The sequence below is a fragment of the Cajanus cajan genome, chromosome 7 (assembly GCF_000230855.2).
Source record: "Cajanus cajan strain Asha chromosome 7, NIPB_CcT2T_4, whole genome shotgun sequence".
In the NCBI taxonomy this organism is placed as follows: domain Eukaryota; kingdom Viridiplantae; phylum Streptophyta; class Magnoliopsida; order Fabales; family Fabaceae; genus Cajanus; species Cajanus cajan.
This window is the reverse complement of record NC_138523.1, coordinates 46,993,180-47,010,052: the sequence shown is the minus strand read 5'-3', so window position 1 is coordinate 47,010,052 and position 16,873 is coordinate 46,993,180. Positions and strand designations below refer to the sequence as shown.

Here is a 16,873-nt window from a genome sequence, read left to right as displayed (position 1 = left end):
ATAAGTCAAATACCGTAATATTAATTTAAATTATATATAGTCTACTGCAAGGTTAATTAACAATACCCTAGAGGTAAATCTGTCCAGCAGCTGCACAATCGGAAAAAATCAACAACAGGAATAGAAGCAAGCATTTGGTTGTGAAGGAGAAAAATTGAAAGAATAAAGAGGGGAAAAATATAGTAAGATATTCATAAAAGCTAACAAAATATCTTTTAAGATAATCTCTAAAATATACGTGGGTTCCTGCTGGACCTACGTAACTGGGCTTGTGAGCTATTGGGCTTGCTATCACTTCCCCTTCTTTGGATGAGGGACCTTGTCCAAAGATTGTGGGCCGGTTACTCAAGAGGCTCCTGTTGGGCCGGATATATATAAACTAAACAGTGATAAGTGAAACCTTTTATAACTAGAAGTAAAATTAAAATAATCCCAACACAAATGACCATTGCGAGCCTGTAAAACTGTTGCTGCAAGAAAAATTATACACGTGTTGGATGAAGTCATATAATAATTTAGGCTTTGTCGGTCAAGTATCCACTCAGTTACAAATTGCAATTGATTAGTTTGTCTTGTTGCTGTATTAAAAGTATATTTCATCTTTTTTGTTTTGGCAGAAAGTGGTAAATGATAAAAGAGAGGTGGAAAAAATGAAGAGATATGAATGATTGGAGTTAGTGTAGAATCTAAATATAAAGACAAAAGAATGCAGAATGATTGGAGTTAGTGAAAAATAGTAATCCAGTCCAACATATATTTCTCAAGTGTTATCTGTTTTTGTAATCCGTAGAGAAGAAAAGTGCAAGGGCAATGGCGAAAGAAAACATGTCAGCATGGAGTCCTAAAAAGTACGATGTTTTCATCAGCTTCAGAGGTGAGGACGTTCGCCACAACTTCGTTAGCTATCTTCGTTCTGCTCTCCGCGGAGCCAACATCAAAGCATACGCCGATGACGCTAATCTTCAAAAAGGAGACGAGGTTTGGCCCTCACTGTCCCAAGCAATCCATGACTCACACCTCGCCATTGTCGTTTTCTCCAAAAAATATGCAGATTCCAAGTGGTGCTTGATAGAACTCGTAGAAATACTTCACTGCAGAAAAACTGAAGGACTCGTAGTCATACCCGCCTTCTACCAAGTGGATCCATCCCACATAAGGAATTATAGTGGCACTTACGGGGAAAACTGCTCTTGGTAACAAAGTCATCCAAGACCAGAAACCTGCTCTTGTTCTTGGTGACAAAGTCAAAGACAACGACCATGTCATCCAAGAGTGGAAAGCTGCTCTTTCTATTGGTGACAAATTCATCCAAGAGTGGAAAGCTGCTCTCACCGAAGCCGCCAATATATGTGGATGGGACTCTCGTACCCGTTACCACAAGTAACTATTATCTCTTTCCACAAAACTTAGTGTGCTTCTTTAATTATAATTATTAGATTAAATTCATTTATGTTTTAATATATTAATATGTCAATATTACCTTTGAGTGCATTACATGAAATTAGCTCTTCATTTTAAAGAGTTATGTTGCGGCAGTGTAGTGTATATGTCGCACTTTATTTTATAACCATTCTTGATGTCTTCTTGTTTCTCTCCTACTTTTTTAGGGATGAATCTCAAGTGATAGACAAAATTGTGGAAGATGTATCCCAGAAGTTGAGCCTGAGGTTCCCTGTTGAACTAAAAGCACAAGACCTTGTTGAAATTGAAAAATATTGTGAACAACTGAAACTGTTGATGTCAAAAAACCAAAACCGTCAGTTACAAGAAAATGTTCAAGTAATTGGAATTTGGGGCATGGGCGGGATTGGCAAGACAACTATTGCCAAAGCCTTGTTTTCTCAACTCTTTCCACAATATGATGCTGTCTGCTTCTTAGCAAATGTTAGAGAGGAATCAAAAAAGCTTGGACTAATCTCTTTATGCGATAAGCTTCTTTCTGAGCTACTCAAGGATGAACATTGTAAATATAATATTGCAGCTGCAGGATCCACATTCATTATGAGGAGGCTTAGCAATAAAAAAGTTTTGATTGTACTAGATGATGTGGATAGTTCAGATCAATTAGATGTGTTGTGCAGAGAACAATGTAACTACGTGGGTCCAGATAGTAAAGTTATTATAACAACAAGAAATAGGCATTTGCTTACGGGAAGAGTTGATAAGATATATGAGGTCAAGATATGGAACTTTGCCAAATCTCTAGAGCTTTTTTGTTTACATGCCTTCAAAGAAAGACATCCTAAAAAGGGATATGAGGATCTCTCAGAAAGGGCAGTGAAATATGCAGGGGGAGTTCCATTAGCTTTAAAAGTTTTGGGTTCTAATCTTCATTGCAGAAGTACAGAATTCTGGGACTGTGAATTGAGTAAACTCATCAACTGTCCCAATGAAAGAATTCAAAATGTATTAGAAGTGAGCTATGATGGATTAGACAACCTACAGAAGAAAATATTTCTAGACATTGCATTTTTTTTCAAAGGTGAAGATAAAGATGATGTCATAAGAATACTAGATGCATGTGGTTTCTATGCTACCAGTGGAGTAAAGGTCCTTGAAGATAAAGCTCTTATAACTATTTCATATGCTGGGACGATACAAATGCATGACTTGATACAAGAAATGGGTTTGAATATAGTTCGTGGGGGTAGTGAAGATCCCGGAAAACGTAGTCGATTGAGAGATATAGAAGAAGTTTCTGATGTACTTGAAAATAAAAAGGCAAGGAAAAATACACTCACCTTCCTCCCAAATCAAACTAGACACGCTTAATTAGAAATATCCGTATCTAATTTAATACTGTTTACTTGTTTTGTAGGGGAGTGATGTAGTTGAAGGGATAAAATTAGATTTGTCTCAGATTGAGGATTTACACTTGAATGCTGACACCTTCAACTTGATGAGTAATTTAAGAATTCTTAGATAATACGTCCCTTCAGGTAAGAGATCAGGAAATGTGCACCATTCTGGTGCCCTCAGTAAATTTTCTGGTAAATTGAGGTACCTTGAGTGGAATGGATGCTTTTTGAAGTCTCTTCCAGTAAATTTTTGTGCTAAGATGCTTGTTGAGATTTGCATGCCGCACAGCCATGTTACAGTACTTTGGCAGGGGGTGCAGGTAAAATATATACAAAAGATAAGTTTAGTTTTTGGTTTAATTGAAATTTGAAGATTTAGGTTCCATAGTGATTGTTAATGCAGTAAAACTTTTCCTTTATTTTTTACTGCTATAATTATTTATGGTTGCTTGTATTAGTGGGTAAAGTTCTGCAGTAATTATGTTTACTTAGTGCAGTAGATAATATCTTGTTAGGTTTCTGATTTTAGGCAAATCTACACACTTAATGATGATGGGAACATGTATTTTACTGACAGCATTTATGGGCTCTATGTATGGCTGTCATTTTTCATGTATTTGCCTTATATATGAATGAAAAACAAACAGAATAGTATGGTTGTTCAGCAAATACGAAATTGCTCTGTTCCCTAACCTTTCCTCTTCTCTGTTTCATGGTTTGTATGGTTTTTTATGTTTTATGCTTCCGCTGCCCATTGCTTGTCTTAACAGTGGTATCGAGAGCATTGTTCTTATAGGCTGTGGGTCTGAAAAAAATTGAGAGGAGAGATTAAACACTTGTGAGTGAGTGATAAAATGGCTTTGGGGAATAATGGTGTATTTGCTGTTCCTCAATTTTCTGGGGAAAACTATCACATATGGATTGTCAAAATGAGATCATGTTTGAAGTCTTTTGGCTTATGGGAGTATGTAGATCAAGATAAGGAAGTTCCACCATTGAGGGCTAATCCTACAATAGCTCAAATGAAGCAACATGAGGAGGAGACTTTGAAGAAGGAAAAAGCTGTCTCATGTTTACATTCAGCTTTGACAGATGATGTTTTTACAAGCATTATGCATTTGGAAACAGCAAAACAAATATGGGACGAGTTGAACGAAAGGTATGCCGGTGATGAACGGGTGAGATCTATCAAACTATTGACTCTTAAAAGAGAGTTTGAAATGCTGAAAATGAAGGAAAGTGAATCAGTCAAGGAGTACACTTCAAAGCTGTCTCACTTGGTGAACCAAATGAGATTGTATGGAGAGGTGGTCCATGACCACAAGGTAGTCGAAAAAATGTTGATCAGTCTACCCGTAAAATTTGAAGCCAAAGTTGCTGCCATTGAAGAGTCATGTGATCTTAAGAAACTAACCATTTCCGAAATGGTCAGTAAATTGCAAGCTCATGAGCAAAGATTCTCCATGAGAATGGATGATGTAACTGAAGGTGCATTTCAAGCAAGACACAAGGGAAAGCAAGCTGGTCAGAAAAATCAAAAGAAGCAAAATTATAAAGCAGTTGGTGACCAAAAGGGGAAAACGAAGATGGATGGGAGTAGTGAATCTGCAGCAAACAATCATTTTCCTCCTTGTTCTACATGCAAAAGAACAAATCACTTGTCAAAAGATTGTTGGTATAAGGGGAAGCCTCAAATCCAATGTAACATTTGCAAGAAGTGGGGACATAGAGAAAGGTACTGCAGATCCAGGCAGAACCAATCTCAACCACAACATGCACATCAAGTTAACTTCACCGATCAGCAACTCCAAGATGAAGAACACTTGTTTATGGCTGCTCAAACAAGTAGTTCAGGTTCAAATGATGTATGGTATGTTGATAGTGGGTGCACAAACCACATGGCGAGGGACTCAAGTCTTTTTACTACTTTGGATAGGGCTGTCCAAACCAAAGTTAAGCTTGGAAATGGAGATATTGTACAAGCTGAAGGAAGAGGTACAGTTTCTGTTCACACTAGCAAAGGTCCTAAATTTATTCATGATGTTTTATTTATTCCTGATTTGGATCAGAATTTGCTAAGTGTTGCTCAACTAATGAAGAGAGGATATTCTCTTTCATTTAAAAACAATGGCTGTATCATATTGGATTCAAATGATTATGAAGTTATTAAAGTGGAAATGTGTGATAATAGCTTTCCAATCAGTTTGAATCAAGTGAATGAATCAGCTCTTGTTTCCAAACATGATGATTCTGTTTTATGGCACAAAAGATATGCTCACTTTAATATGGGTGCTTTGAAATTTTTGCAAACTCATGATATGGTGAGAGACATGCCTATGATGGGTATTATTGATGATTTATGTGATGCTTGTCAATTGGGAAAAATGCATAGAAAATCTTTTTCATCAACAAATGTCACACGAGCAAAGGAAAAATTGGAGCTTATTCACACTGATTTGTGTGGTCCAATGAGTGTTCCTTCTCTTAGCCAAAGCAAATATTTTCTTCTGTTTATTGATGATTTGACAAGAATGACATGGGTGTATTTTTTATCAAGCAAAGCTCAAACTTTTGATGTCTTTAAAAAGTTTAGAGCCATGGTGTATTCTCAAATGGCTGGAGTCGATTATGGTGATACATTTGCGCCGGTTGCTAGGCATGAAACAATTAGATTAATTGTTGCATTAGCGACTCAATATGGATGGAAAATCTTTCACTTGGATGTTAAATCTGCTTTTTTAAATGGAGTATTGCAAGAAGAAATATATGTTGAACAACCTGATGGTTTTATTGTTGCAGGTCATGAAGAAAAAGTTTATAGGCTTCATAAAGCCTTGTATGGGCTGAAACAAGCTCCAAGAGCTTGGTACAGCAGAATTGATTCTCATTTTCTGCAAAATAATTTCAGGAGGAGCCAAAATGAGCCTACTCTTTATGTGAAAGATTGTGGCAATGGAAAGAAAATTGTGGTTTCTCTTTATGTTGATGATTTGTTGATTACAGGTGATGATGTTGATGAAATTGAAGAGTTTAAAAATAGCATGTTGCAGGTTTTTGAAATGACAGATCTTGGAGTGATGAGGTATTTTTTGGGGATGGAAGTGCATCAGTTTGATGATGGAATTTTTCTTTCACAGAAAAAGTATGCAAATGACTTGCTGAAAAAATTCAAACTGGAGAATTGTAATCCTGTTTCAACTCCACTTGCTGTCAACGAAAAGCTCTCCAAGTCTGATGGTAATGCAAAGGCAGATGTGACTCAATATAGAAGTTTGGTTGGTAGTCTTCTTTATTTGACTGCAACTAGACCAGATTTGATGTTCTGCAGTAGTTTACTTTCAAGGTTCATGCATTCACCAAGTTTAACACACTTTGGTGTAGGCAAAAGAGTGTTGAGATACTTGAAAGGTACTACTGACTTTGGCATTTGGTATAGCAAAAGTGATGGAAAGGTTGAAGGTTTTGTTGATAGTGATTGGGCTGGATCTATTGATGACTCTAAGAGCACAATAGGATATGTTTTTTCACTTGGTAGTGGAGTATTTTCATGGAACTCTAAGAAGCAAGATGTGGTTGCTCAATCCTCTGCCGAGGCTGAATATGTAGCTGCAGCAGCAGCCTCAAATCAAGCTATATGGGTCAGGAAAGTCTTGACAGATTTGAGTCATGTGCAAATGGAACCTACTGTGCTATGGTGTGATAACAAGTCAGCCATTTCAATTGCTAAAAATCCAATTCAACATGGAAGAACCAAGCATATCAATGTCAAATTTCATGCTATAAGGGAAGCTGAGAAGAATGGAGATGTTCAGTTGATGTATTGCAGGTCCGAGGAGCAATTGGCAGACATACTCACTAAGGCCCTTCCAAGTGCTAAGTTTAATGAGCTAAGAAGCAAGTTGGGAGTCCTTAAGAAAAGTTTTAAGGAGGAGTGTTAATGCAGTAAAACTTTTCCTTTATTTTTTACTGCTATAATTATTTATGGTTGCTTGTATTAGTGGGTAAAGTTCTGCAGTAATTATGTTTACTTAGTGCAGTAGATAATATCTTGTTAGGTTTCTGATTTTAGGCAAATCTACACACTTAATGATGATGGGAACATGTGTTTTACTGACAGCATTTATGGGCTCTATGTATGGCTGTCATTTTTCATGTATTTGCCTTATATATGAATGAAAAACAAACAGAATAGTATGGTTGTTCAGCAAATACGAAATTGCTCTGTTCCCTAACCTTTCCTCTTCTCTGTTTCATGGTTTGTATGGTTTTTTATGTTTTATGCTTCCGCTGCCCATTGCTTGTCTTAACAGTGATGAGTCCTTTCGAATTGTTGCAGGATATTGCAAATTTAGTGCGAATTGACTTAAGTGAATGCAAGCACTTGGAGAATCTCCCAGATTTGTCTAAGGCGTCAAGACTTAAATGGGTGAATCTCTCCGGCTGTGAAAGTTTGCGTGATATTCATCCATCTGTTTTCTCTTTTGACACGCTTGAAACTTTGATACTGGATGGCTGCAAAAGGCTCAAGAGTCTTAAAAGTGAGCAACATTTAACGTCTCTGGAAAAGATCAGTGTGAATGGCTGCACTAGTCTCAGTGAATTCTCAGTGTCATCGGATTCAATCACAAGCTTGGATTTAAGCAGCACAGGAATCAAAATGTTGGACTCTTCTGCATTTGGGCGTCTTAGAAATCTCCGGTCACTCAATGTACATGATTTGAGATGTGCTCCTGTTGATTTATTTTTCCTAAAAGATCTTGCGGAGCTTAGGATTTGTAATTGTAGACTAGCAATTAGCAAACGTACTCTGCATGCATTATTTGGTCGTTCAAAATCTCTACAACTGCTACACTTGAAGGATTGTTGTAACTTGTGTGAGCTCCCTGACAACATCAGCGGCTTATATAAATTATATGAGCTAAAACTAGATGGTAGCAGTGTGAAGACATTACCAGCTAGCACCAAGCATCAACGACATCTGAAAACTTTGTCCTTAGAGAATTGTAGGAAGCTTAGGAGTCTAACTGAGCTTCCACCATTTGTCACAGAGTTGAATGCCATGAACTGCAGGTCATTGAGGACAGTATCCACTATAACAACTTGTGCAATGATCATGGCTAAGAGAAAATTCATTTCATTCAAGAATTGTGTTGCATTGGATGAACCTTCACTCCACTGCATTATGGAGGGGGCCCAGTTAGCAACCAAGGGTACGGCGAGTGAGAATATGTCTGTAAAAGGAGTTGAAGACAACACCGAAATTAATTGCAACTTTGTGAAGGTTTGTTTCCCAGGAAGCAGAGTCCCGGGGCAGTTCAAATATCGAACAACGGATTCCTCAATCACTATTGATCTTCTTTCTTCCCAATCTGACTTGGTGGGATTATCTTTGTGTGTGGTTCTTTCACACTCCCGAGTAATGAAGAACCTTGGTGCTAAAATATGGTGTCTGTGCTACTTGGCAAATGGTACGATGTTGGGACCTGCAACCACATGGTACGATGAAGCTGTCACTGAGTTGAATTCTGATCATGTTTTTATATGGTACGACCCAAGCCACTTTGACAGCTTCCTCAAAATTTGTGACCATCGCTACCCGAGAGTGTGGGGTCTGCCTAATATTTGACCAGCAAAAAAGTTTGCACCATCTGAGTCGGAGAATGTATGTTACGCTAGTTACTCAGCACCTTACATTAAATAATATTGGGTTTCATGAGAACGAATGCAACGACATAAATAATCATGAGCAGGATTTGAGTGAAGATGGTTCGTGTTCTTGTGACTGTTTATTCGGTATGGAACTTACTAAGCTCTTTTGTTTATGTAATTTTGTGTGTTTTCTGTTGGATAATCTTAAATTTCTAGAGATATCCGAGATATCCGAGATATCCGAGATATTCGAGATATCCGAGATATCCGAGATATTCGAGATATCCAAGATATCCGGGATATCCGATTTAGTTATCTGGAATTATTTGATTTTGAGTTATTTTGTTTCAGATTAGATAAGATAGTTTTTTGGTAAGTTTTGATTTGATAAGATATTTTATTATCTTCTTGTTAATTCAGTACGTTGTACAATGGCTATTTAAAGGTCATCTCTTATTCAATAAAAATCACAGTGAGTTGCTACGATCACCCACAATTTTAGTGTTACTCGTCTCTCTTAGTTTTTCTACAAATTGGTATCAGAGCTATATGCTCTGAGTGCCGAGTGTGAGGGGAAAACAGTGTGCGCCTGTGAAGGGGGAAGAAAGAAGAAAGAGAGAGTAATGGCAAAGGTTGTGAATGGAATGACCGTACCACAACTGTCAAAGAAAACCAATTATGATAATTGGTGTTTACAAATGAAGACCCTGTTGGGTTCCCAAAGTCTATGGGACATAGTGGAGAAGGGGTTCCAAGAACCCGAGGAGGACGAAGACCAATCTGTGGCTCAGATTGCCACATTGGAAAAGACACGAGTGAAGGACAAATCGGCTTTGTATTTTTTGTACAATGCCGTGGATGAGTCAGGTTTCGAGAAGATTGCAAACGCTGCATCTTCAAAGGAAGCATGGAAGATCTTAGAGGTTGCGCACAGAGGTAACCACCGTGTCAGACAGATCCGACTTCAAACTCTCCGAGGAGAGTTTGAGAGTTTGAAGATGGAGGATAAGGAACAAGTATCCGAGTACATAACTCGGGTGGAGAAGGTGGCTAACCAACTAGGAAGGAATGGGGAGCCAATGCCAGCAAGTAGAATTGTGGAGAAAATCTTGAGATCATTAACAGATGATTTCGAGAGTATTGCATGCGTAATTGAGGAGTCAAAGGACTTGTCAGTTCTCTCAGTGGAAGAGCTCACTGGGTCACTCGAAGCCCACGAACAAAGGAGGAGGAAGATGAAGAATACTCTTGATCAAGCATTACAGGCGCAACTTGATTTGAATGAAACTCGGAACACTCAGGGCCGAAGATCAGGAGGACAAGGACGAGGTGATCATGGAGGACGAGGCAAAGGACGAGGTGATCATGGAGGTGATCAAGGACGAGGTCGAGGACGAGGTGACCATGGAGGTGGACAAGGACGAGGTGATCGTAGCCAAGGAAGTCAGCCGAGGTCCGAGGTGGAATGTTATAAGTGTGGCAAACTCGGCCACTACGCAAAGGAATGCAGATCGGCAAATTGCTACAACTGTGGCAAATACGGTCACATAGCAAAGTATTGCCGAGCTAAAAGCCGAAGTGAAGAAAAAGGGAAGAATCTTCTCACAGAAGAAGAGGACGAGGAAGCAGGAATTTTGATGATGACGCAGAGCTCGGAGACCAAGCTACGTCCGAGTTCTGCCTCCGAGGTCCAGCTAAACTTGAGTTGCGTCGAGAGATCAACAATTGAGCCTCCAAGCTCAAATGAGAAGTCAGAAGCCGAGCTTGATTCGAGTTGCCTAAACAACTCGATCTGGTATTTGGACACTGGAGCGAGCAATCATATGTGTGGAGAAGAAAGTTTCTTCAATGAACTCATCAAGGTAAAGGCTGGATTCGTGTCATTTGGGGATGATTCCAAGGTGGCGGTAAAAGGGCGTGGAACCATCAAGTTTATACAGAAGGATGGACGAGTTGGAGAAATAAGGAATGCCTACTACGTTCCCGAACTTAAGAGCAACATCTTAAGCATGGGGCAGATGATGGAGAAAGGCAACTCGGTTCTGATGAAGGATCGAGTGCTTTATTTGAAGGACAAGCATGATCGTTTGATAGCCCGAGTGGAGATGAAAAAGAATAGGATGTATAAACTGGAGCTGAACATCCTTCAAAATAAGTGCTTGAAGCTGGACGTGAAGGATGAAGCCATGATGTGGCATTTTCGTTTTGGGCATTTAAACTTTGGAGGCTTGGCCGAGCTATCAAGGAAGGAGTTGGTACTCGGACTACGTGGTGTTGAGTTTGACAAGAAGTTTTGTGAAGCGTGTGTACTTGGAAAGCATACAAGAACAAGTTTTCCGAGCTCGTCCGAGCACAAAGCGAAGGAGCAACTTGGGCTGATACACACTGACTTGTGTGGACCAATCTCTCCAGCATCTTTCAGTGGTAAGAAATATTTCATCTCTTTCATAGATGATTTCTCTCGAAAGACCTGGGTATATTTTTTGCAAGAAAAATCAAAGGCATTTGAAGCTTTTAAGAAGTTTAAAGTCATGGTGGAGAAAGAGACTAACAAGCAAATTAAAGCTTTGAGGTCGGACAGAGGTGGAGAATTCACATCGGCAGAGTTTATGGAATACTGTGAAGAGCAAGGTATAAAGCGTCTTCTCACAGCTCCATATTCACCACAACAAAATGGAGTAGCTGAAAGAAAGAATCGTACTATTCTTGAAATGGTCCGAACCATGCTTAAAGGGAAGAATATGCCTGAGAAGTTTTGGGCAGAGGCAGTACAGTGTGCTATATATATACAGAACAGGTGCCCACATTCAAAATTGGATGATGTGACACCTCAAGAAGCATGGAGTGGACAAAAACCGAGTATACGTCACTTCAAGATCTTTGGAAGCCTTGCTTACGGTCATGTTCCAGCTCAGCTCAGAACGAAGCTTGATGATAGGAGCAAGAAGTACATTTTGATCGGGTATGATGAAAAGGCAAAAGCCTACAAATTGTATAACCCTGTTACAGGTAAAATTCTGGTAAGCCGAGATGTCCAAGTAGATGAGGAAAGTGAGTGGAGTTGGAGTAACTCGGAAACGACCTCGGGGAGCTCGAACTCTGAAAGGGAGAACTCGGAGATAATAGGGAGAAGCTCGGATAGGACCAATGAGCATTCCGAGGAAGATGATGAACCTGAGCAACTTAGAACTCGGAGCTTGCAAGACATCTACAACTCCACTGACGAGTTACATGTAGTATGTCTATTGACAAGAACAGAAGACATAAAATCTGAAGAGGTGGTACTTGATGAAAGATGGAAGAAAGCAACGGATGAGGAGATCGGATCAATTGAGAAGAGTGAGATGGGAAGTAAAGCTGAGCTAGTTGAGGAGTTTAAAGAAGTGAAGAGGGAGTTTGTGATGACCGATTTGGACATCATGAAGTACTTTCTGGGTTTAAAGGTGGACCATAGAGCAACGGGTATTTTTGTGTCCCAAAAGAGGCATCGGCCACCTCGACGCAGGGGGTGCTGGACGTTGCATGGCTCGCGGGGCCATGGTACACAGAGGAGTATCGCGCTCTGGTGGAAGAAGCATCGAAATGAAAGAAGAAGGAGAAATTTAAGATTATGGGGGAGTTTTGTTGGATAATCTTAAATTTCTAGAGATATCCGAGATATCCGAGATATCCGAGATATTCGAGATATCCAAGATATCCGGGATATCCGATTTAGTTATCTGGAATTATTTGATTTTGAGTTATTTTGTTTCAGATTAGATAAGATAGTTTTTTGGTAAGTTTTGATTTGATAAGATATTTTATTATCTTCTTGTTAATTCAGTACGTTGTACAATGGCTATTTAAAGGTCATCTCTTATTCAATAAAAATCACAGTGAGTTGCTACGATCACCCACAATTTTAGTGTTACTCGTCTCTCTTAGTTTTTCTACATTTTCTTCTATTCTCAATAACAAACCTTTAAGAAAGGAAAATAGTGGGAACTTTCATTTTGATACTTCGTTCATCTTGTCTTTTGCAAGATTAAAAAGACACAATTTAAGATGCCTTAATTAAAATAAATTATTTGTTTCTATGATTCACAGTTTTATGAAATTATATGTTAGCAAATAGAAATAACATTGATATGGAACATTTAATTTTTTTGCAGATGTGTTCAAGTATTTATGGAGATTGATCAGCATTTAGAAAGGTGTCAAAGCAAAAATGAAATACAGGAAATTCTGGCTATATAACATTGCAATTTCTAAAGACCGGAGGAAAAGTCGAAGAAAGTGAAAAAGGAAGCTTCTGTAGTATCCTTTCGGCAATACCTGAAGATGAGTACGTATTGTATGGAAGTATCTGCAAATTTATGATTAGTTACATCACTGAAGAAATCTCCCTTATTTAAGTTAGTTATCTACAATCTCTTTTGGTATGTTTTATTCCTGTTCAAGTTATGCATCTTACTTTTGTTGTTCTGCGTGAATTATGGTGTAGTTGTACCCAACAGCTGTTATTAGATTATATTTATTTGAATTATATTTCATTAATAGTAATGTCTTACCTCATCTGATACAAGATATCAAATTATTAGCAGGAGTAGAAAACTTATGTGTTGTAAATAAGGAACAAGTTCATACATAAAATTAAGATGAACCTGCTTCAAGATTTTGAGTTGCTTATCTGACCCTACCCCTAAGTATCTATGTTTGTAATTGAGAGCACAACTCATTTTATTGTCATTTTGTTTTCCTTTTTCCGTCTCTTACAGTTGCAAGTTGGTTATAAATCAAATTGTATAGTGGTTTCACTTGGTTAAACAGATAGCTTAGTTTACTTTTTGTTGAAGTACACTAAAAAATTTAACTCAGTAAAAACCGATTGCAGGTAAATTTTCAGGATCACTGCTATTGTGGTCGTGATCTTTTGTTCTTAATTTCTGCTTGCATCGAGTCTTATAGAAAATAAATTGTTCCCTAACAAGTGTAGATATGGACCCAGCTGTATACATATTTTACACTTGAAACAGACAAACATATCTGAGCAATAAGGGTGGACATTGGTTTCATCATATAAATAGGTTTGACTTGTCTCTATATTATATTAATTCAATAGCTGAAATGAAAACTAATCTGTGATTGTACTATTTGATAGGTCACAACACAAACCTTGGGGTTGGCAATTTGTGCTGAAGGTGGATACTTGAAATATGTGCGATTGAGTCCAGATTTCTAAGTTTGCAAACGGAGCATGGATGCTTCATTAGGTTTTGGGAAGGAAATAATTTGTCGGATTTCTAATGCGATATCTGTACTCGAGTCTTGATATATCAAGTTGGTCCATTGTTGGCATCAATTTTAAATATTGATAAACTTGGGTTAATATCCAAAAGGATTGTTTTCTTTTGCAAAAAGTTTAAATAAAAATAAGACACTACTCAATCAAAGAGATTAATTTTAATTGCGTAGTAAAATATATTATTTTTAAAATATGAATATATTTTAAAAGTAATATATCTAAAATCATTTTTTAACAGAAAATAAACTCTTTTTTTTCAAATTCAGTTTTATAAACTGAAAGTTACTAAACAAATTAATTTTCTCAATTAATTCTATCCAGAAAAAATGTATTTTATCTTATATGGACTTTTTAAAAATATAATCATATTATAATTTATTTATAATATAAGTACAAATTTACTTCCGAAAATCTAGTCTCTCTTGTACTTGTCAAGTAGATTAACAATCTCACCATTGTTGTTGAATGTAGATCTAATATATTGATTGCGATACATTCATCTTCTTCTCCTTTACTGTTTTCACCTCCTTCAAAGTGACAGTAACATCAACATCTTCTTCTCTATCTTTGATCTCGTGGTCATGCCAAGACCATGCTTAAGTTCGTTTGCCTCAATATTGTCTCTCATTTGTGTCGACATCCTATCTGTCATAACTTTGACCTCCTTATCATGTTTGACGATCCATTCTATTTTGTCTTTCTCGACTAGCATGATAGTTGCTCTTCCTTCACCTCTATTATCCCTTGCCACGTACCCTCCTGAAGTCATACAAAGTGCTTAACAGTCATTTATGTTTTTATTTTTATTTTTATCTTTTCAGTAGTTTTTTTTTTCTTTTAAATTTATCAATTTGATAGGATCTTTATCTTTCCTTCATTTAAGAGATTTATATTTATCAGTTTGTTAGGATTGGTATAGTTTACTTTCTTATATATTCGCATCAAATGCCTATGAGAAGCATAACATTCATTAATAAAATTTTGAGTATTTTTCAATACCTTGTGTCCATCCCTAGGTATTCTTAGAATCAACGAGTTACTGATAGTTTTTTCCCATTCCATCACATACACTGCATCACCTCCCCTTCCATGCCCATTCTTTGAATCCATTAAAATGACTAACAATGGTTAGTCATTCATGTATTTTTTGGTGTTAACTATTTTTTGAAAAAATCTATATTTTTATTCCCTTTTGGTTTTCTCTGTAATTTGTATTTATTTGGTTAATTAAAATAGTAGTTGAATAATAATGATAATATGTATCTATTGTATATCCGATGGTAATATGCTTTATTAAAGAATTGATATATTATTGTGTATAAATAGTTAAATTATTTTTTTGTAGTGTATTGCAAAATGTTGTATGTAGGCCATTCCCAAGTCTTGATTATTATTGTAAATTATTATTATCTTGATGAAAATATAATACATTGCAATGTTTGTTTTTAGGTTATGAATGCATAGATTAGTGAACTGTTTGTAATTAGAACATTCCCAAATTTGTGATTATGTTTGAGAATGTATTATGTTTAATATGATGATGATAATTTGATACATGTTTTAAGATTTGCATGATTTGTTGAAATGATGTTAAAAATTATATAATAACAACATCTATTTAAAAAACATGTTTATATAAATTTTAATATAATCCTTTACTGATATTTCTTATCTATATGTAATTAGTGTAATTATTCTACTGATACAATGTGCTCATAAAAATTAAAATTAAATGATCAAATAAAGTGTCATTATAATTATATCAAATTTGTAACTCCCATCTTTACAATTGTTAATTATTAGCATTCATCTTATGTATTAAACATTGGACAGAAAAAAAATTAAGGGTTGTTTGATTTCCAAAAAAAATGTTCTTTATTTTCAAAGAAAATTATAAAATATTTTTAAATAAATTTTACAATTTTTAAAATAAATAATAATATATTTTCTTAATAATTGATTGTCAAAAAAAAAATTTAAAAATAATCGAAGAATATCAATATCACAATGAAAACTATTATAGATAATCATATCCCATATTCATATTATAATATTAAAATTTGCGTATATTTTAGTTAACTTTATATTCTTTTAGTTTTAGAACAGTATGCAGAAAATATTTTAGATTTAATTGTTTTAACCTTTTTATCAAACAATTGATCTACTCTGACAATTAATTTTATATCATATTAGAATAAGTTAAAATTGGAAAAGGGAATATTTGTGAAGCATGGCTCAAACGGAAGAAAAAAGAGAAAGAGATTTGGTGTCTCATGCACTACATCTATTAATAGTTAAAAAAAAAAAAAAAAAAAAAAAGAGGAGAAAACAACATTACAAACTAGAAAAAAAAAATTACATGCAAATATCCTGCATGATATAAATTAAAAAGTTATATAAAAAAAAATAGACCAGGAACAACAAAAATACGCAAAACACAAATAAGATAATTTCTTCTACAAAGACTATAAAAAGGAAACATATTTTGAAAAGAAAAGTAAATATCAATAAAATTATACCACATTTTCTTTTTCTTTTTCGAAATTGAAAACAACTTTATTTTAATTTTAGATTTTAGTTGATTTTTAAAAGAAATGTTTTCTAAAATGTAACCACACATATTTTTGTTATTTCTAGTTTTTTATGAAATGAAAACAAAAAAAAAATGTTCAAAGCAAATAAAGCCTTATAGTTATTCCATAAGACTTCCCTTCACCCCTATTGGTTAGAAAACAAATTTTCGGACAATTTTTATCGCAAAAGACTCGATCATTTATCACACCACATTATGAAAGTACAAATCTCTTCTCCATCTATCATTCAACTATTTTGACCCCTTCCATGAAACTCCTATCACCTATTCATATACATTATCAAGCACACTTGTATATTACATCTTATGTTCATTAGGATGCTAATTTTCTTTACTCAAAGTAGTCTTAAACAATATACATATCAAGAATATGTTATTATTTTTAACTTAAATTAATCTTTTTATGTGAATATTTTACACAAATATTTTGCAAACTTTAATATGATATTAAATTATTTATATAATTCATTCTCCTCGTACAATGCGTGAATCAATGTCTAGTTTTTATTAAATTTAACCCACATTATTCATGTCATAACTTGATACCAG

The 16,873-nt window shown here is 35.7% G+C and overlaps 1 pseudogene across 1 annotated transcript; it reads left to right on the top strand.

Annotated features, from left to right (window-relative positions):
* Window positions 1-87: 87 nt before the first annotated feature.
* On the top strand, window positions 88-13,103 carry LOC109794402 (disease resistance-like protein DSC1; annotated as a pseudogene). The gene is made up of 6 exons (XR_014427911.1): window positions 88-1,186; window positions 1,251-1,380; window positions 1,608-2,721; window positions 2,867-3,118; window positions 7,135-8,591; window positions 12,599-13,103. The product of XR_014427911.1 is annotated as a disease resistance-like protein DSC1 (transcript).
* Window positions 13,104-16,873: the final 3,770 nt, after the last annotated feature.